Source organism: Platalea leucorodia (genome assembly GCF_965183815.1).
Source record: "Platalea leucorodia genome assembly, chromosome: 1".
In the NCBI taxonomy this organism is placed as follows: Eukaryota; Metazoa; Chordata; class Aves; order Pelecaniformes; family Threskiornithidae; genus Platalea; species Platalea leucorodia.
Genome location: NC_138823.1, coordinates 46129832 through 46153049, shown reverse-complemented (window position 1 = coordinate 46153049; position 23218 = coordinate 46129832).

Here is a 23218-nt window from a genome sequence, read left to right as displayed (position 1 = left end):
ATTCATCTGACAGTACAGTATAAAAGAAGTGAAATACATATGACAGAGAAAAGACTGCGAGGTGATTATCCCTATGATATGCTTTTACATCTATGAGGGCTCTAAGCAGTAGGAATAAATGTATAGTGGAGATATCTATGTTACAGGCAACCTTCTGGTTCAATTCCCTGCACTGAGCACAATTCAGAAAGTATACATTAGTTTTTGAAGGCTGATTAAAATTGTCAGTTTTACGTTAATAATGGAGCAACCTGTTGTTGTTTGCCTAGGCTAAATGCGTGTGAACATTATCAGAGGTATCTTGAATATCTTTTCTAAAGACAAGACAATGACATTTCTCTGTACAAGTTCAAACATGACTCTTTCCCGTGTTGCAGAGAACTGTCAAATTGAATAACAGGTACAGTGAAAGCACTTCTTTCCCAAACTATTCAAATGAGCATCACCTTAAATAAACAGAACCTGGCTAAGGGTTACATGAAAGATTTGTCATAGCAAGAAGTAATATTTGAATGATAATATCTCTTAATATATTCATTATTTAAAGTTACTCTTTTAAATAGACCTAGAGGAGTCTTTCCCAGGTAACCCCTGAGATAAAGTAATCAGACTCTGGCTCTCATCTTCACTGCATCCTACTGTAAATAATGCCTTTGCACATGGTATCTCCTACCAGTGGTGATTGCAGTAACTCTTTGGCTCCCAGCAGAAGTAGTTGGGGGTGTGGTAAAGCCAGGATGCAGCGAACATGATTCATACAAAAAACCTCAGACCTTGGACTGGTTGTAAGGGATTCCCACGTTTATTATGTGGGAAAGTGTTGAGCATATTGTATAAATTATACAATGGAGCTGAAAGATTGGGATTTCCCTGTGTTAGTCAGTTGGTTACTACACGGGATTTAGACCGTCATTAGAAGAAAAAAAAAAATCTTTCTTATTATAGACAGCAAGACATCATTCAGAACACTTTTTAATTAAGAGAATCCCAGAGAAATTAGAAAGTGATGCAGAAATTGGTGCAACAACTGATTTGCTTTTGCAAATAACCGCAACTTCTACAATGAAATGGCTTGATACTTTTTTTTTTGCTTGAAAGCAGGATCTCTCTAGCAATTCAGTTATATTGACAGGAGACATGACCTTTTTTTGTGGTATTCAGGGCATTTACATTGTCTGGCTGAGGCTACTTTACTCATCTGTTAAGGTGCAGTTTGGAGGAACCCAGATTCCTCATACTGCCAACATAGAGAAGGCAGGCGTGATTCAGAGACGCCAAGCTAAATGCCTAAAGGAGTTTGAAGGAGATGGTGTGAATACCACCTGTGTTTCTACTCTGAACCTCATTTTTCAGTAATTTGTAGTTTTACTGTAAAATTTCTCTCGGAGCTCAAACTTTGCACACATGAAGTCAAAGAGACTTGTAACAGCCACCAATTTGTAACAGCTGAGGATCTGGCCCAGGATCTGTAATTTTGTTTTTAATAGCTATTTGGAAGAGATTATTTTACAACTTGTTCTAATATGTACATTCCCAGTAGACTGCTCAGGTAATTACTTGGGCTGCAGTTCAAATATTCCACAGTTTGAAATATACTTGCAGAAAAATCTATTTTTCTGTGTACTGAGGGTATAGAACAGTCACTTCTTTGGCATGTGTAGCTATTCCTTTGCAAACAAATCCAAGGTTTTAAGTGTACAAATGAGTGAACATGCAAATATTTTCAGTGTGTGTTTAGGGATATATTTGGAAATTCATACCTTTACACAGCAAAAATTTGGTACATGGCAACACACTGGATTATACAGAATGAAAAATGAAGAAATGATCATGAAAAAGAAGTATAACATTGGAGAAAGGTTTTATATGCCATCTTGAGTGCTGCTGACTTTCTCATTGGCATGTATAAAATATACTACTTTTCTACCTATGACTTTCTCTTATGTTCACAGGTCAGTAGGGGTTAGTTTAAATTCCTAGGCTATATTTATCTACATATTTATATTATATATCTCCATGATTAATAAAAAAATTAAAGATCTCTGAGCCACAACAAATTAAAGTGATATTTTAAACAAGGTGTTCAAGGCTGATAATTTGGTGCTTTAAAGATCCTCCCTACATAAATGTGAAATTATGCTGAACTGGGCACAGTGGATGCATAGGACAGCTTCATAAGTTAATTTTCCCAGGTTAGAGTCTTGACAAACTGCCTCCATTCATATTGTGAAATGTATTTGCTGGGTGTATTTCTCAGGCCTGCTTCTGATTTCCCATGGAACCCTGCCCTTTATATTAGAGGTGAATAATTAGATCACTGGGTTTAATGTTATTATGCAGCTTGCCAAGGTTTGGTATGCTATCACTTGCTAGAAGGTGTTCTCGGTCACCCTAACGATTCCAAGGCAGGACCGAGTCTTTATTTTCCCTTGGGAATCAACCTCAGGGTGGCGTCACTCAGTCAATGCACAACTTTTCTTTCAGGGTTTAACAAGCCTCACCAAAGACTAAATGGTGTATTGTAAAACCAGACCTGCAAAGTCTCACACACCTAACAAATGAGCCCCACTCCTTTTTGCTTAAGGAAAAATTAAAACAAAGCAAAAAAAAAAAAAAAAAAGTTCTTGCCTAAAGGGATTTCTCAGTGCTATGAGGAAAAAAATCAAGTCAAACAAATCATCTTTCTCATACCTGGAGACTCAGTGACATTATCTTTTGCATGACACCATAACTGTGCTTTGGTGGTAGTGATTAAATGGGGTTCATCAGGCTAAGCCCTGTCTGAGAAGTTCTGTGTTTGAGAAAAAGGACTTTGTGAAGGATGGGTGATTTGGCTTGCTAGCAGTTTCAAAAAAACTGAATAAAAAGGGGTCAGACAAGATTTCGAGGAAGATTTTTTACTATTTGAGAAATAACTTCAAGAGAATTTAAAAATAAAGCTTTCTTTAATCCAGGGATCAAAATGCTTCACAATTAAACGTTGAGATGCTTAAATGTTTAAATAGTATTGATATTCAAAATGCTTTAAAATATCCTTATTTTCCCTCTACACAAAAAAAATTGGGTAAAAAGGCTGCACATTACATGGCATATTTCAACACCTGTATTCTGAAAAGGGACTGTAGCTGCCAACTTTTTCTAACTCCAGTTAGAATGACCTGAATTTAATACTGTCTCAGAGGGCAAGTTGGGAACAGATTTTTTTGTATGTTTTATGCTTTTATATGCTACAGGGAACATATGAGTGCTCTAGAGAGAAGATTAAACTGGCACTAAAGAAATTCACTGTGATATCAGGAACATCTTTGAAGTGAATGGCTGCTGCAAGTTACAATATCAGTGCTTTGTCTTTATTCCACCTGCACATTCATTTAATCTAAATATACTATAATGAATATCCTCCTCACCTGAAACATTTAACCTCTAAGAACCCTTTGTAGATACAGCATTCCCTTTTCATTTCACACACATAAACTTTTTCTCTCTAATTAGGTCATCCCCTCTCCTCTCATACCCCTCCATAACCTGCACGGAGGCATCCACTTTTAAATAATAAGACACATAATTAGCCATTAATACGCTGAGGGTTAATGAGTAGGTATAATCTTATTAACCTAATGGAAGTTACAGGTGTAACTTGTAAGCAGCCCTAGGCTGCCAAAGGGTGCAAAGGAGTTATTGCTATCTTTAAATAAAAGTTAAATAAACATGATTCATATCTCTTTTTTTTTTCATGTAACTTGGCATTCCGGAAAGTTTTACGATTTTGGCTGAGATGATTATTTGCTGCAAGCAAAAGGCTAGGAGGTTTGTCCTATCTGAAACTTCTAGCAAAACTGATGCTGTTGATGATAGACTTTCCCTGTGAGACCCATAGACGGTGTGTTTTCCTTCAGATATTGTAACATTTTGTTGTTGTTTTCTAATAATTCAATTGGAAAATAAAATCTGGAAAAATATCTATACATTTCTTATTCAAGATCATGGGGAAAATTCTTGCTGTGTTTTAGTGCACTAGCAAATTTAGGCAAATGTGACTTTCCGTGAAATGTTGTGTGTGGTTGTTGCTATCGTCATATATATTGTGTATAGTATTGTACTTAGTTGCTGTGATCTCAGGGACCACATGTCTGTACCCTCGTTTGGTTTGGAGCCAGCACTTTCTCTGGCTTTACAATGCAATTGTTTACATCCACAAATATGAGTGTTAAAGAAAAGCTGTTCATTTGTAATTGCAATTAACTAGTGAGCTTCTAAATGAGAGTGACCTCAGACACAAACACTACACATACAAAGTACTTATTCTTCATATTTGAGGCATATTTTTTTTATAGATAACTTTTCATGCTTGCTTGAAAAAAAAATTCTTTGCCATTCCTTAAGTTATTTGATTGCATTCATTGACCAGAATATTTCTCTGTGATAGCCAAAAGCACAGCACGTTTAAATGTTCATCAACTTCCATTAATTAATTAAATAAATTTCATTAACATATTATTGAGTGAGGTGTTTGCATTGTATTACAAAAGGATTCTTAGTCCTATATTTCTTTTCTTAGAATGCCTCAGAGCTTTTATTATTATTATTATTATTATTATTATTATTATTAAATGCTACTTCATTGGCAATTATAATTTTTATCACGAAAATGCTGTGCATTTACCAGATTTTTCAATAGCATCTCACTTTTTTGAAGAAGCAGCGCATAATGTAGCATGCTAGACCTTTGATGTTCTCTGGAAAATGAATAGTGACTGGAGGGCAACTCCATCTAGCTATGGGTTACTCAGGTCTCGTGGGAGAAAAGTTAAGTAACTCCTATTCTGTCTGCTACCAGCTGGGAACCTGCTGCTTCCCTCCGTTTGCCTTCTCAGCGTGTTTCACCTGCCTCCTTGCCAATCCCTGTCTCTTCAGAGAGGCCATGGAGCAGCAGATAGGAGGTGGAGTAGCGCAGCAGCGAGCGGAGCTGGAGGTTTGCTGGCAGGGCGCTCTGAATTGCTCTAAGCACTGAAGCTGGCAAGGGGTGAGGGTGAAGCAGGTGAAAGGGTGTAGTCACTTAAAAAAAAGGTGGGATGGGTGGAGAACAGGAGTGGGAAAAGGGGTGAAGGCAATTTATCAGGGATGGTTAGAGAGATGGTATTCACAAGTATATTCTTCTGCCTTCGAGCTTAATTGCTCAATGATAAAGATACCTATCCTTGATTTCCTTAGAGCTCTCTGACAGTCCCAGCTAAAGATGATTGCCAGATTTCTGTTCAGTCAATGACTGCTAGGACTGGCTCCTCTTTCTCAAACCTCCTTTGCTATGTGCTTTGTTTTGTGTTCAGATGTTACTGTGTCTAGGCACAGCAAAGTGACACGGCATTTTTCTGTCCCTATCACTGATTTTTTTGCAGATGTACATATAAATCTATTGCCTAGTGCAGTACATAATTGGTGTACCTATTTCATGACTACAGAAGCAGAGGATTTAAAAGCTGTATTTGCAAACGTGACCTCAATATTTGAAGAGCTAGGTTTCCAGTCAAATTCAGGACACATGGAGAGCTCGCAGGTACTGATGTCAATGGGTGTTTTCTAATGGGTGTTTTCCAGTGAATGCAGGAATACAAGACTGGAGGAGACCTCTAGGACATCAGTCCTCTGCTGTCACAGGCAACCACACCACAGAGCATTTTGATGAACCAATGTAGCTCCATCTAAAAGTTATGATAAAAGTTTTGGTTTTCCTGTTGAAAGATTGTACCTGAACTGTCCTCCTATAATTCTCACAACATAGTGACTTCACAGGGATCATAGCTTTTCTTCTAGGTTATCATCTTTAGAGGTGATGTGCACCTGCAGCTTTAATTGATGACGTTTCCAATGGGCTTGTTCCCAAAGCTGACAAAATCAAAAGCAAATCCCCTCAGTTCATTATCAATAGTTTGGAACTAAAAACTGTTCAGATCAGGAATGAAGCCATGTTAGAAATTGTATTGCATTACTGATGTCTCCTATGCCTTAATACAAGACCCTTAAGATTATAGTCTTAAAATTGAGAGGCATCATGCATATGTAATTTTGACCAGTGAGAACCTATGCTGTTGACATTATCACTGAATAAAATGTGCTGAGTTGAGGGAGATGAATGTGTTGTGCAATGCATGAGAATTATCTCTTACTAATTAATCCCTCTTTGTTTGTAATCTCGTGAGAAATATTTTTTTCAAGTATGGCTGGAAGGAGCATATGGGTGCATCCTTAAGGCTGCCTTAGTATTTAATCTAGTCTTTTTTTTTTTTTTTTTTTTTAGTTTAAGGCCTTAAACCAAATTTTCCAAGTACATTTTTTTTTTCTGTAATCTTAAATCATTTGTAACCTAAAACCTGGGTGAATATTAAACAGAAATCCCCTTCTAGCTAAAAATAGGGCTAATTAACTTCCATAGTTAGAAGCCTAGTTTGCCTCCTTTGGCTTTCTTCCTCCCTGAGTGCTGGTTTTGCAGTCTCAGCAGATTTATGTACTGCCTCAGGTTCAACTTAGACTTTTTCTAACTTCATTTTTTTATTGGGTTTGTTATTTAATATTAACAGCTGTACAAATGAGCCATTATTGGGTTCTGATCATGAAAATAACTTGATGCAGGTAAGTAACTTCTGTGTATTAGTGTTTGCAGAGTCAGATCTCTGCAACCATTAAACTCAGCTAGAACCACCAGGACAGAGAATACCCATTAATTTCTCTCAATTAAAAGGCTTGATTCTCATTTTCCTTGAGAGACATTTGCATATTCTTAGACAAGGTATAAAGGAAAATAAAATCTTTAGTGCATCATACTACTGCTTTATTACTACTACCATAATAAAGATTAAATTTAACATTTATTCTTGTCTGCAAGCTTCAGTCAAAAGCAACTTGATAACACTCCCTTTCTACAACAACTTTTCTTAACCGTCATCTTATTTTTTTTTTTTAAACCTAGCTGTGTCTTTGACAAATGATATGGTACAAGAGACAGACAGGACTGTCTCTAAAAGCCATCTAACTGTATTTCCTGCTCAGAGGATTTTCCCTGAAAAGTTTCCTCATAGTTAGGATTTGGCGTAGCAAGTTTCTTCTTATCTGACGGGAGCTGAGCGTTCTCAGTCCTTTCCTGGAGACAGACAGCTCTTCAAGGAGCTGGTCCGCAGGCAGAATAGTTGTCTCAGGACCTGGTATGTGATCACCAAAATGAGCATCGCTTAGTTTTATTTTCTTGTCAAATGACCCAGTGAAAGTTAGCTGTAGTTTTCCCATAAGAATATTATTAGTTTTCTCCTCAGTCTGTATTAGATGTCATTATAGATGCAAAAGAGTATAGTGTCAAACAGCTGACTTCTTTTTTTAATTAGCAAAACTGATAGTGGTTAGGTGGGCTGGTACTGTTTAATAAAAAGAACTCTGGAAGAGATAACTTAGTTAAGAGCAATATGGAAAGCAATAAAAAAAAGTATTAAAACATGTTTTCAGTGGTTACAGATCTGCTTTTCTCTGAGACCATCAAAGTTGTTAATCTGAGTGTCTTTCAACATCTCTATGAAATATGAACTCATTTTTACTATCATGATTACTGAAAGGGAAGCCAAGGTAGATGGAAGCCAAGCCTCCTATTTTCAAAATGGCCTCTAATTTTAGTTCACAGAATTTCAGTTCAATAGCTTCAGACATATAGGGCTTGATTATCAGTGCTACTGAATAAGGCCTGCCTAAAATATGGGAAAGAAGAGGCAAAATTACAGAACTTTGCAACATATTTTTTTCTGTCCCTTGCTCCAAAAAAATAAATCATTAAAATTGGCATATGAAGTCCCATTTCTACTCTTTCCATTTCTCCAACAATATCAAAGCAGAATTTTAATGTGTTAAGATTAGTATAGTATGTTCACTCTCCCTAATTTTTAAATTTTTCTGGTGGCTGTTTCTTACATTGATTTTGGGAAATTTGGCTATGGAGTCTTTTTGCAACGAAAATAATCGTTTGCAACAAACCTTTCTTCTAGTGTACCATGTATAGTATTTTTGGGAATGTTAGCAGTTTCTCTCTGAACAATAGGAAGACTGTGTCTTAGAAAGCTCTGGAAAGGATTTAGAGGTCAAAGAAGACAAGTCACTCAACATGAGTTCCCAGTGAGATGTTCTGGGAAAAGACTGATGTGGTCCTTTGATATATAAGAAGGGGAGTTGTGAGTAGCATAAGGAGGTGTTTTTACCTCTATCTGACACTGGGGAGATTAACACTGAAAATACTGCATACTGTTCCTGTCTTTTAGCAATGTTGTTGTAACTACGGTGGTCTAAGGATACAAGGAAGATTTGTAGGAAGGGATACATTTTTTTTATTGGACCAGCTAACATACTTGGAAAAATATGGAAAAATGGTTGGGCATATGGGCCCTTCTTCACATCATGACGTCTGCATTAGGAAAAATTGGCGATAGTACAGAAAAGAGAAATAAAAATTATTCCAACCTGGGAAAAAAATACAGTAGAGTAAGAAAGAGAAGTAACCCAAGGTGTTCATCATATTAAAAAGAATATTGAGTGCATTAATGCCTTCAGTACAGAGCAAATTCTGGGTGCTAGTGGGCACTCTAATTTGGAGATGAAAGTCACACTGAGGAGGAAAATAAAGACATAGTGAGGAAGAGAGAAACAAATACAAATAAATAGGAAATAAGGTACAACTGTTTAGAAAAAAAAGATGCAAGTAACCACGCTGTGTATGTGTGTGTACATGTACATGCACAGGTGCCTCCAATAACTTTTGAACTTGTTTCTTTGCAGCCACTCTTGGCAGGGGGCGTGGGGTCTGAAAAGCAATTATGTTTCTACAGGTTTCATGAAAGTACATGGTCAAGAATAGGTGAAATCTTTCTAGAAGAATCCTGACAGAGACCTATAATGATCTGAGGTACTGTCAGGGCTATAACGTGAGCTGTCACATTAGTAAGACACAGAGCATCCACAAGGAGTTGGGGAAAAGACCTTAAAAATGTTCCATATATGGGAAGAAACTTTAATCAGAGCTCACAGCTTGTTAGGCATCGAAGCCAATCAACCATGAAACACGAATCCATAGGGGACTAAGCTTTATTAGTCCCAAGCCTACATTAGTTGTGTAATACTTAGGGTGATTAGCTGTTGGGATAAACTTCCAAGGGAGAAGTGGGTTTGCCATCTTTTGAAGTCTTTGGATGTCTTTTTTTTGGAAGACAGTGAAACACAAGTAATTGGGTTAACAACAGGAGTAAGTGAATGGAATTGTATGGCCTTTAGAATAGAGAAGGGGAGGCCAGATGATCTAATGATTTCTTCTGGCCATAAAAACCTATGAATCCATGAATAATAAATGCAAAGCACCTCAGACGAGCCTTGTGAGGAATTGGCATAATGTGATCCAGCTAATTAACTGTATAGCTACTGCCAAACATTTGTGTACATCCAGGTGAAAGCACCCCAGCTTGGCTACCACGTTGACGTGCTCTGCTCTAACATCTTTCATTGTTGTCAGTGGAATGTTAATAGATGGCGGCAGCACAACAGGGGTGAGGACGGACAACTGGGAAAAGTTTAAGATAATGTCATCAGAACTGAGTGCTGTCACAGTATAATGGTCTCCTGCTGCTACCTAAATGCAGAGGAACTCACGGAAAATTAAACATCAAGGCATGTTCATTTGCAAAGCTGGAGATACAGATCCTATGCAATCTCCTGTTACAATGGGTTTATTTCTGCTTTACTAAATGAATGTGGAAGCAGTGGACCAATATTTGCAATTTCTTTTCTACGTGGCCAGAAGCCAGGTGTACTTTATTGTGTACTTCATTTAGATGAAGGAGCATTTATCTACTAAATTAAAGATTAAAAAGTGTAGATTCAGAATGGATTCTGATTCTGCTGTTAATTCTGCCCTTGCTTATGATGTCCTCGAGCTCCTGGGTCAGGGGCACTTTTGATGTCAGCTGCAGAGTAGGCATTTTAATTCAAAAGTACCTCACAGTTTGGACATGGTAGGAGCACTCCCCCAGCCAGCTACTACCACTTACTCGATAAATAGCTTATTAAGATCCAGTATCTCAGTCAGTTTGGGTTGTGTGTCCTTACATAAGACATACTGTGTTGCAGGCCCAGGTACTGTGCCAAGAGGTTAATGAAAATAAACCTGGAGTTTCTCTGTGGACTTTGAAGGAAGTAAGACAAGGGCCTGAATTTCCCCTTTTGTCTAGAAAAGCCGTAGTACTTTATTGTGAGAATTCGTTAGGACGTACTAAAGGCATATAGAGACAAAGATGAGATTTGTATATATTCATATGACTCCAGCAACTAGTACTTCAAGAAAAATACTGATTATTGTAAGACCCAAGCATAGGACAACCATGAGAGTTGGCAAAGCTGCTTCACACTTAATAATGTATGACAGGTCCAGTAACTAGCAACAGCTACTTGTTATTCTTTTGTTAGCTATGAAACCATGCTACATTTGGATTTGGTTTTCATAAATATCTAAATTTATGGGTATCTGGATCTAGGATTTTGGCTTGGATTCAATTATAATTTGGATGTTATCTGACTAGCTGAAGCCTTTTTAATCTGTATCATTTAATACAGGGCAGCCACCTAGCATAAATACTGCTGCGTGACTGCTGGTACTTTGGTAAAGCATTTTTAATCCCTAAATATTTTGCAACACTTGCCTATACTCATCCTTTAATAGGTTCACTTTAAGCCAGCAATTTCACCAAACATTTTGAAGAGGTTTTCTGAGGAAAACATGTTTCTTTTTAATAGATTTTGGACTTCCTTTTAATCAACAATAAATGATTTAGCAAAGTTGTCACATGTATGGTCACTTCTGAGAGGTAATGCAGGATTAGTTTCTCTGATGTATATTTATTCAGTCCTTCCAGAAATTTTAGCAGATTTGCTGCATTGATGAGAATGCTAAATTGGTGAGAGTATAACTTTATGCTTTCACATTTTCTATGTGATATTTGTTGCCTCCCCCCGCCCCCCGCCCCGTGTTTTCTGACATTATGTAGTGCTGGAAGTGGAAAAGCTTGATGGAACAGTAGTCTTTCAGCGTGACACATCATATGTAATCTTTCACTATTGTCCTTTGTCCCACAACAGCTGACAGAGAGAGTACCTGCACAGCAGATGATGTTTTCCAGACACCAGTGAAAGCCTGATGTTATTTCTTAAGAATGCAGCAGCTACACTACAAACTGGAACAACACCACTCTAAATCTAATTCTTCCATTGGTTTCCCACCTGCCTTGCTGCACCAACAGTTGCCCTTGCTGATTGCAATGAAGATGATAGTTTTGAAATTGGCTGCTAATATCTGAAGCTTCTCCACTTATATTAATGCTGAGAAGAGAAAACGCAGTCCTCAGAATGCAGAAGGATCATTTAGGAAAATTTAGGCTGGTAGTGCTAATTACATGTGCAGAAAGATCAGAGTGCTGGAGGTAAGCCTGGCTCTGCAGAGGTGTGCTCATTCATGAGCATGAGAGCCACCTTTCTCATCATGCATATAGTATTTCATATTGGAGGCAATGGGAATCATTCTGTTATGTTATCCTATCAGATCTAGCACACTGAACAGGGCAGGGCTGGCTTGGTATCAGAGGCTGAGTGTTCTTGGAAAACACTTAAAATATTGCAAGAAGTGCTTTCAGTACAAATCTCTCAGGTTTGATAGGTGAATTTATCAGATTTCCTGTACTTCCTCCTTTTCTCCTATCCTGGTAATATATATTACTGTCATGCTGTATCAAAATATAGACATCACGATGAAATCATCATTATGTCTGTACCAGCCCTCCTGAGCTGATACTGCATGGACGAAAGAGCTTAAAACGGTACCCTTAGAGCTTCTGGATTCTAGATGAATATTGTACTGAGCTCTTGACTGTGTATTTCTTTAAGTATAGGGGTATTAATCCTTTTTTCCTTGGAGAACTCCTCTTTGAATGATTCTGTTTGCCCATTTAAAATTCCCCCTGTCATTTCATTTGAAGAAAGGATCCCACTTAGCTTTCTTCCCTCATACACTACTTACTTTGTTCCTTCTTTGCATTTTGGTGATGGTGGAATAATCCTAAGACAGAAATGCCCTGACACTTGCAGGAAAGCACTTTGGGTATTTTGAGGTTTATTCTTATAAAAGCTCCCCTCCCCTGTTTTGATGGTGTGCTTAAGTACCTTTGACTTCAGGAGGATGTGGGCACATATCTAAAGCTAAAATATGTTAACTGCTCTCCTGAGTATTGATGTGTTCCTAGTGCAGGACCTAAGTTTATAAATTGCAGTGGGATTCTTAGAGATGAAAGAAATGTTGTTCATGTTTCATTGTATCTTCTCCTTTAGGATAAAAGCCACACTACTGAATAATAAGTAATAATGATACAGAAATCCATTAATTTATGTGGGCATGTTAGGACATGTGAGCTCCAACAAAACAAAAAGATCAATGAAAATCTGGAAATGCTGTGGAAAATAAATCAGGGACGGGTTTGTATTATATATAGCTGGCCTACCATGCTGGGAAAATTGCATACCTTTAGGAAGTGCTATTGTATATATTTTCAAAATGCTTGTTTAAATCAGCTTCTACAAAAAAAAAAAAAAAAAAAAAAATTACAAAAGTCCTGAAATCCTTCAAGCAAAAGCTTTGAAATTGGACAAATTGTTCTTGCTGGCCCCATCAATAAAGCAGTGTTCTGGCTCTGCTTTAAGGAGACAAAGTGCAGGAAGTTTAGAGCACGAGCTGTGAGCTAAGGCCCTGTGACATGGCGAGGTGTTGCAGCTGATCCATATCAGGCACCGCAGCAAGGCCAGCGCCTTCATGTCCTGCGCCAGTGCCTCATTAGCCGGCTAGAGGTTGGGGGGACAAGCTGCAAATGACAATTCGCCCTCGTGCCCGGCATTTTGGCTTTCTGTGGCTCTTATGGCCACAACCTCACCAGCAAACAGAAAGGGCACTGCCCCAGGGTGAAGGAGCAGGCGGCGGCCATGGGAGCGCTGCAGCAGGAGCCCCGCTGCACTGTGCCACGGCGGTGGCTCCTGGGGCAGGCTGCGGCACTTCTGCCAAGCGAGTCATTGATAGAGAGCTGAAAGCATTTAATAGCCCTGTACTAGAGAGCAATATCATTACAGCAGGGTTGCAAAAATAAATACGAGAACTTAACCCAAATTACCTCATAAAATGGAAGAAAACAGAGCACTTGATTTGGCCCGTTTGAAGTACTGGAGGAAGCCTGAGGGCCTGGCTCTTCCCTCACACACTCAGGGGCTGCTGGAGCCGGTGGTGTTAGGGCGATTTAAAGGTGATGTGAGACCAAGCAGGGCTTTTAACGCGAGCGGACACAACTGGGTTAAATTAATTTGGGGTGCAACTGCAAGGATTGAAAGGGGATCAGGCTCCGGATCACTTAGGCCGTGTGAGAGCCGGGACACCAGGGGGCTGAGCCCCACAAGCAGCCCAGGGTGCCCGGCCGGGCGGGCTGCGATGGTTCGCGCTGACTGGAGCTCGCCTGGCCGGGCTGCGCCGCCTCGGCGCAGTTGGGCTGGATCATGCCTGACACGGGGAGAGAGGGAGCAGCCGTGGCTCCAGCCTGTCGGGCCTCTCGGCAGGTTGATGGATGTGCTGGGCTGCGAACGCTCGCCACCCCGACCAGTCCATCCCATCCACAATGAGTTACAGTTTCCCGGTCTCCCTCCCAGCACCTCCTCCCTCTCTTCCTCCCCGCCGCTGCCGGCCGCTCGGCCTGCAAAGCCCTGTCCTCGCACGGCAGTGCCCGCTGGGGTGGGCTGCCATTGCCCTGCTGCAGAACCCCGCTGAGGCCCTGGGCGAAGGAGCAACGCTGGGCTGTCCTTCTGCTTTCTGACCGGGAGACATTTTCCTCCCTGGTTGTAAGGGACTGAGGTTTAATTACAGAGGGGACAGTGTATGCATGGTGCCTGGGGCCTGGCTGGGGAGCAGGACGTGTTCCCAGCCCACCTCTCGCCTCTCCAGCCTCCACCTCCTCCCGGGAAGCCGTCCGCAGGGGAGCCGTCCGCCCGCGGGGCGTCCCGACGAAGCTTGCAGCGCGGCCGTCTCCCAGGGAAAATGCGCTCCAGCCCCGCCGTGTTCCCACCAGCTTCTCTCTTCCTCTCCACGCATCTGTTTTAGTTTTCTTCACGTTTATACTTTGAAGATGATGTTTGCCCCTCCACATCCCTTCCCTCTCCGCTCCCCCCCCAGGAAGATGAATTTCATCTGCGCCTTGAAACAGGGCAAGAAACAATAAATATTTATGGGCACCAGGGGAAGGTTGAACTATAAACCACCACTTATCCCTACTTCTCTTATGAAAGGAATTAGCATTGCAAAATTTACATTAGGAAAAAAAAAAAAGACGAGAGAGAACCATTTCTATGATGTGAAAATGGTATGCCTCATACCCATTTAAACTGGGGCAAACTGCCTCTTTACAGGGCCAAATCCAGGGCATGGCCTTTTAACTGTAATGGCCAAATTAAAACAAATGGCCAAAATTAAATACTCCAGCCCTCGCTGAATGTGAAAGTTCAAGTGATGAGGAAATACGCGTGTAGCAGATCGCTTTTCAACAGTTTTATTTGAATGAAGTCTTAGGGTGTTTTTTTGAAACCTTTTTAAGCGTATTCAGAGATACTGTACAGATAAAGATACGTAAGAACATAAAAATACCAATGTATGCAGCCAAGCACAAACAGCTTATATGCCTCTAAATCCAGAAGGGGCCATAATAACAGTGTTTGGTATGGGTTGTTAGAAGCCCAGGCAAAGATAAAACTCCAATAAAAAGTACATTCTTTTATGTTCAGAGTTAAAGGAAAGGCAATGTAAAATGAGGATTTATATTTGTGGGGGCAGGCAGAGGAATACAGGCCCTTTAACAACCTGGTGCTGCAGGAGAGGGAGCAAGCTCCAGTCAGGTTTCAAGAGCTCTCTCTGGCAGCGGAAAGGGCCTGAGGGAACCTGGCTCTTTCAGAGTGGGGCTGAAGGCTTGGAGCTGGGCAAACAGTACAGGGATGCTCAGCAGATTCCCTGCTTCCCAGTAAATCTTGGTAGAACACCTAGGCTTAAAGACCTTATTTTTCCATTATTCATCATCCCTGTCGAAGTCAGTTTTGGAGTATGCTTCTGGTGACATTTACCCTCTGGCTTTTCTTTGAGCAAGGGTGATCCCCAAAGGGCCTTCACACCAAAATCAGGTTACTGTTGCCTTCAGTACAAGCAAGATCGTGTTCTAAAATTGCTCATTCTAGTATTACTGTAGACCTGCAATAGCTGGTTCAAGTGGTCGGGAGTACTTAGCTGGTATAAGGAGAATGAAAAAGGCTTTGTCTTTTCCATGTTGGTATCCCCAGTGGAGTAATACATAGCTGCTGGGGACGGGGCATTTGGTATTCTAGTGAACTTGGGCTGGTAGATCCTAACAGATAACTGAGACTGAAACTGGAGTTTTCTCTGATGCTGAAAAGTCTCTTTCTCTGCTGCTTCCTCAGAAGAGGTGGAATTGGAAGAAACCTCAGTTCCTTGGTAACTTTTGCCCTCTGTTTATTCATTATACTTATCCATAATAAGTTCTCCCAAAATCTTCCTGCTACATTCCAGTTTTTATAAACGCATCTAGATACTGTTTTCTGGCTTCTGTGAAGGGCCAACTGAACAGAAGCAGACACCAAATAAGACAAATTTCATTGTCTCAATATAAGATCGATAACAGCATTTTCAGAGGAGAATGAGTCATGAGGAATTGCTGGCAAGGGGGTGGGGGCTGAATAACATCATCCTAAAAACCATGGTGTGACAAGGTTTCTTTGTTCCTTCACTGCTCTCCCAGAGACAATCAGACTTGTCATTTGTTCAATGGGATTACTAAATAAGTTTTCCTCCTGAGTAAGAAAAATACTGGTAAAATGTGCTCTTACACTGAGTATCTGTAAATCTTTTGGAGAATGGAAGAGGAGAGGAGTTTTTTTCTTCTGTCTTGACTCCAGAATTTTTATCCAAGTCATTTCTTGTGTACAATAGGCTTCAACAAGCCTTATGAAGTGGAGCTTCTGGAAATGCAGTCCATGACAGGGAGCTGAAGCTGATGTGGATGTTAATGAAAATCATAAATGACAAGAAATCCTCGGAATATCTATCCTACAAAACAGATTTTTGGAGTATTGTGAAGGCTGTAATCAAGCTTTTATAAGTAAAGGTTTGTTCTCAGAGGTATTAGAAAGTTCCTGATTGTCTGCTGGCACATTTAATTGCAGTTTTCCTAAATTCGGGGACGATAGGTGCTGGACAACCCCCCCACATGTTGGTTGGTTTTTTTTTCCCCTCAATAACGTTCATATGGATTTTCAAGGGCTTCAGGGGAGCTTAGGAGACGACGTATGAGACTATTGTGTGACGACATATTAATTTTAGAGGTGACATTTCTAAATTCAGCAGCAGAGGGAGAAGAGGGTCTGACTAAGGAGGCACAGGTATGGTCTACCAACCTCCATCTGCCTAGTGATTTCATTTAAAAGTGCAAGTGTCATAGGAGAGGTTTTTACCAAGTTGTGTGAGTAATGATAATCCATTATGTGATGTATCTTGAAGTTCAAATGACTCCACTGAGCTACCACTGAGTAGCCTGAGTAGCCTGCAAGTGAAATGAGGTCCTTTAACATTGTACCAGGGTTGTTGCACTGTGCCTGGTGCACCTGAAACTTAGTGCTGTGGACCCTGCCTTGTGTTTCTATACAGGAGATGCTGGTGAGATGTGCACAAAATGAAACAGATTTTAAATGGCACATGGAAACTCTTCCCAATAGTCTTTTCTTTGGGGTAAGGTGGTCTGGAGAAAGAGAATGTAAGGAATTGCCAACTTTTTCTGGCTAAATGGGACCATTTCTGTGGATAATTTTTGGGTTGTCATTCCCAAGCTCAGGCTTTCCCAGACTTCAGAGGTTAGCTGTGTGTAAAAATTCAGCTCTATCTCCAAATGTCCTCATGCTACCTTTAAGAGTGTGGAACAAAAACAATAAAAGTCAATGAATTGACTCTCTCTGGGTTCAAAGAGCTTTGAATCAAGACCTGACAGACGTAGCTTGAAGTATCTAAGTAGTCTTGATTTTGGGGGTGTTTGACATTTTAGTACCAGAGCACATTTGCGTAGATATATTCATGTGATGTGTTACATGCTTAATAAAAATAATGAAATAACAATTTTTCATTTATTTCTGATAAATAATATGTTGTAGTTTTAACTGTTATGTTTTGTATAAAACCAAGTCATTTCTGGTGCACAACTATATTCTAGAAAAAAAAAAAAGAAAAATTATAAAGGAAAAGGAGTTTAAGATATAGTTTGCTATTTTTCCTAAAATTAATCTCATTGGACTAATGACAAATTCTGGAAAACAAAATGGGTGTAAAGTTTTAAATATTGTTATCAAGCTTAGGGGACGGCATGAAGATTAAGGGAAAATAATTGGTGAAAATGAATGTAGTTTACTTATGCAAGGTATAAAATACAATAGCAGCTTATAGTTATGGATATAAGAGGAACGGAGTCTGTTTGCAATTAAATTCCTCTGCTCACATCTTGAGATAGGTGGGACTATGGGAGAAAAATGTCCCGGGCAGCTTGATATTGAGAAGAGAGAGGATCCTGTGAAGTGCCCTGTGCAAGAGGCTCTCGCTGCCTAGTGCCGTTCTGACATCTCGGCGGGGCTGGGGTAGTTCTTGCAGCCCTCAAGCGCTGCAGTCAGCAGTAGTTCCTCTGTAGGTGGCATATCCTCACCTGAGTCAGTACTCATGTCTCAATAGGACGTAGGGAATACTGCTGATGCGGGTAGTATTTTTTGGAAAAGATATTAAAGAACTTCTTCACAATTACTGGTCTTAAGTGTCCTGTAATTGTTTCTCTGGCAGTAGACTTAATTTACTTCAAGTTGCCCTAATCCCAGTTCCACCTGGGATCCTTCTGTTTACCTAACTCCCTCTGAACTTGAAGGTTGGATGTGGTATTTTCCCTGCTTTCCTGCTCTAATCTGTTGGGTCATGTTGCTGCACACCATTACACATATATTGCTATCCACTGCAAAGAGGTTGTGTTTCGTGAGTTGAGTCTTAATTAGAGTTTGCCAAAATGTTTTTTCAGTCTTGGAAAGCAAAGTGCTAAGTTATTACTATAATCATATTTACTATTTAATTACATTTCAGTAATGCCTATAATGTTTTGGTATGTTTTAGGCAGCCACCTTCTTGGGAATGAAATCCTTGTAGCTTTTAATGTGATTTAGATCCTCAGTAGGTCAATAGTTCTAGATGCAAGTCCCAGTCCTTTCCACCTTGTTACACATTGATCCAGCCCACCCTGTAAGTGCTTATTAAGCCACAGAACACCCTAGAGAAGTAGAGAACTCCGCTATATACATTAGATGAAAGCCTGAAATGTAGGCACATGTTATGTGATTTGTTCAAATTTGTCCAGCAATTCAGCGGCAGAGGTGGAAGCAGAACCCAGGTCTTACTGCCTGGCTCTTAGGGCATGTCTGCACAGAGAGGGCTGGAGTGTCCTAGAGCATCACAGAGGTGTTCAGCCTGGCATCCATGGGTGACTTTTAAGAGATTCACCACAGGTAACTAAAAAAAGCCAGTGTGGACACACGAATGCAACAGGGAATGCGTGCCTGCCCTGACGATGATTAATTGGTTGGAAACTATTGGGAATAAATGAGTTGTTAAACTAGCTACCTTGGATACTGCTAGCACTGCATTCATAGTGGCATGGAGCTAAATACAAAAAAACCTGTGGCATACCTATGCTAGCTTGCTTCACTTCTGTGCCACCAGGGCGGGCATAGCTCAGCTAACCCTAGAACATGAAGTGCATGGCAAATACTAGGCAAAATTGTCACCATGCCATGCTGTGGCTTTCAGTAAAGCAAGTTTTGAAAGCTGGTTCCATGGATAAAGGAAAAAATTTTTCAAGTGTTTTTGATAAGAACCACATCATGAAATCTGGGTGGAAGTTAGTCACATCCTCACCTGATAAGGAAGTTTTCTTCAGTAAATGAGTTTTGAAAGCCTGCTTGCAATTAGATGGAATAACTCCAGGTCCTACAAATACATTTTCTGGGCCCTGATTTGTTGTTAACAGATTTGATCAACGCCCCTCTGAGCACAGCAGCCAGGTAGGGATCGGATCCAAAGCACATGCTGAGGGCTTTTAGCTCTGGATAGCATCAAGACGATTGGACTAAGATACTTCTGAAAAAGGGCTTGATATCCAGATAGGAGAGGTCATAAAAGCTATATGAAGGGAAAAAAGCCAGAGGATTGAGCTGGCTTGCAAGTGAGTTTCCAAGGTCAGGGCATTTTGTTTAAAATGCAATTACAAAACTTGTTACAAATGCTGAGGGACCTAGGAAGGGATTAAGCAATCTTGTTAGTTGTATGAACCCTCTTATGACAGCAAATCTACCCGTAAGCTAATAAGGCATGTGTGACCATAATATCTGAGCAGAGTGCAGAGTGACTCTTCCCCTGCAAACAATGATAGGAAAAATGTTGCTTGGCTTTGAAGAGAGACCCATTGTGTTCAGTCAGATGCAAAGGCATCTTGTTTAGATTCTCGAAGGAAGAGTCTCAGGCTGAGAGGCTGGCCGGGAGTCTGGGCAAAAAACAGTGGGGGAGGAGGCTGAGGATGCAGACTGGGGCAAAACATCATTAACGGTGAAAGCAGTAAAAGGAAGGTGGCAAGGGAGGACAGGGACCTAAAGATAGTTATATTTTGAGGAATATATTCATGGATGTGTGTGTATGCCATGTGCATGCATGTGCTGTACTTGAACTCAAAAGTAGCGTATTTCTGTTGTAATTACTCAAAGGTAGGTATCTAAATCTCCTCAGTTTCAAAAATCACAGATACACATATATATCTTGTGTGCTTCTATGCATGATTAAATTTGTCTTTCCTCCCCTGTGTACATGGTTTTCCTTGGTAATAGGCCATGACACTACCGTAACTTTTAATATATCTCCCTTTCACAGTTGCTCATCATTTTCCAAAATGCTATATTTGTTTTTAGTTTTTCCACAATTGATCTTGGCTAAAAAGAGAGTATTTTAAAAGCTTGCAAAGTACACCACAGGACAGTATGCATATTTTGATCTCTACATACATCTTTTCATTGATCTACAGGTTTATATTTCTTTCTTTACAGGGACAGAGAGCAGAATGGAGACAAATAAATAAAAAGAAACATGACATTGCTGATATAAATGACCAGGCCATTGCTTCAGTGTCAGAATGCAATTAGATCTGACCTGGGACTGGAATTCACTTCTCAGCAGGCCTGCTTAATGATTAGTTTTATTGTTTCTTCATCACCCCTACTGGGGGGTTCATTTTTACTGGTAATGGAAAAAGACTGTTGCCCCTGGATAAAAAGCTGGTCATGAAAGACAAAGGGCTGATTGAGGACTGCTAGGCTTTTCAGCCCGCATACCACCTCTTCTTTTGCTGTTCTGGCTGACAGCAGGAAAAACAGTGAAAGGGGTCAAATCTTAAAGGGCCTTCAGGGTAAGGAGCATCATGCTGCACACAGAAATTAGCTGGAGAGGCTTTTATAGCTTAGAGCAGTTCTGATCACTGTTGTAAAACAAATTGACTGAGAATCTTTGCAGCAAGATATTGTAGGTACCAGACATAGTTGGTTTGATTGGTATTGAGTCTGAGACAGTAAGCACAGTTAGCAACATAACTGTGGTTTGCAAACACCTGCTCAGACTCCCAATCCCAGCATGCAGGTACAAGTACACTTCTAGCAACAGCTAGAAATTTCCCAACAGCTGCAACAGGTAAAAACTAGTTTAAATCCTTGGCAAAACTTGTGTGCCGGCTGCTACCTGTTCGGAAGTGTTTCCAAAGGGGTTTATTATAAACCCTGCATAAATAAGAAGAATACAAATAGTTCCTGTTTGTTTGCTTTGGTTCACTGGGTACATGAAACATGTAGTGTGACTCACCAAGTTGTAGGATGAGTCTGAGGTAGAATTACAGACGTGCTATCTGATATTATGAGATGTAACAGGTGTCTGTGAAGGCAGTTTCTCCATCTGGAAACAGCACTTCAGGGAATTTAGGCTGCTGGTGGAGGAAAGGCTGGTTGGTTTACAGTAGTGGTGATAGGTGAGCTACCACAGGGTTAGAATTGGTGGTTTCTTTAGCTGAGCATCTCTAGGCTGAGGTGCGTATTGAAACCACACTAACTAAACGTCTGAGTTTGCAAAAACTTGACTGGAAGCTTCATGAGAACAGATACAAAGCTGAGAGAGTCTTGCCAAAGAGCAATGACACTGCTTCCTCCCCACATCAGTTCAGCCGGACAGAAATAAAAATAAAATGAAGCTTTTTGAAAATCTTGATCCTATATGTACAAGACCACACACTGGTGTAAATTAGCAACATTCAAGGACTTCAGTGCAGCTACACTGATCACATCAATTGTGGAACTGGCCTTTAATGTTTAATATTGTAATAAATCACTTAATAATGAACATTCATTTTTTATAACAGAATCTACAACAGAGTAAGTCAAGAGGGAGTTAAAATTACACAGTAGGCATGTAAAGAAAATGTGGTCAGCTGTGAGCCTCAGACTTGCCCTCTCAAATGAACTGGAAATAACAATGGCCTTTAAATTTGTCTAAATTCTGAAATGAATTGGAAGCATAAAATCTGAAATCCAAACAAATCAGCAGCACACCAGTGCCCGCAGCGTGCGTTTTCACCTAAGAGTTGGGTCCTCGGAAAACATGCTCTCATGATCTGTTCCAAGTGGGTAATTATGCCCCAAACATTCCTAATTTGTATAGATAGTTATTTGGCTCTCATAGATAATTATCATGGTGCCAGTTAGGGCCCAAACTATGCACGCACTGGCACATCACTTGGTATCCCTAGGCTGTGTGAAATTCTCCTCTTCAGCCTGCCGACAAGTTTCAAACAATCAGATTTGGAGTGAAACAGCTGGGAGGGCTGGCAGGTGCTGGAGACAGATAGGTGTCGAGCCTTGTGGCAAATTCCTGACAGCCCTTTTGCGGTTTCTTCTGTGTCCTGCAGGCAGCACCACAGCCACCATGGTGGCTCCTCTGCGCAAGACGTTGGAGCAAACAAGTCCCCACAAGGCAGGACAGAGTAGAGCATCCCTTTTTCCTTCCTCTTTTGTCAAGGGGTGGGCTTTAGAAGGACCTCTGCGCTATTCCCTCCAGATCATCTGCCCAAGAGCCTGGATGGTCACTCCTTGCTTTTGATTTGGAGGTTGCCCAGGAAGAATGGAGAGCATGTGTCTTTCTTGAGTGGATTGTGCAAGACTTAGAGCCAAATGCTGTTGGCACAGAGATTTGACAAGACATCTGTGCAAAGCCATGGCCAAAGAGACTTCTCTTGGTGTTTCCTATCTTTTGCAAAGCTGACATACCAGGATTTTGGTAGCGTAACTGTCCTGGTTTCAGCTGGGATAGAGTTAATTTTCTTCTTAGTAGCTGGTAGAGTGCTGTGTTTTGGATTTAGGATGAGAATAATGTTGATAAGACACTGATGTTTTGGTTCTTGCTGAGTAGAGTTTACACTAGTCAAGGACTTTTTAGCTTCTTGTGCTCTGCCAGGTGCATAAGAAGCTGGGAGGGAGCATAGCTAGGACAGCTGACCCAGACTGGCCAAAGGGCTATTCCATACCATATGACATCATGCTCAGTATATAAGCTGGGGGAAGAAGAAGGAAGGGGGGGACATTGGGTGTGATGGCGTTTGTCTTCCCAAGTAACCGTTACGCGTGATGGAGCCCTGCTTTCCTGGAGATGGCTGAACACCTGCCTGCCGCTGGGAAGTAGTGAATGAATTCCTTGCTTTGCTTTGCTTGTGCGTGTGGCTTTTGCTTTACCTATTAAACTGTCTTTATCTCAACCCATGAGTTTTCTCACTTTTACTCTTCCGATTCTCTCCCCCATCCCACCGGGGGGGAGTGAGCGAGCGGCTGTGTGGTGCTTAGTTGCTGGCTGGGGTTAAACCACGACAGTAACCTAGACTCCCTGTGAGCTGCCTGGCTGCAAAGCAGGTCAGGGTGGGCTGGAAGTCTGTTTCCCTTGTCCAGTGCTTTGTGTGGCTTCCAG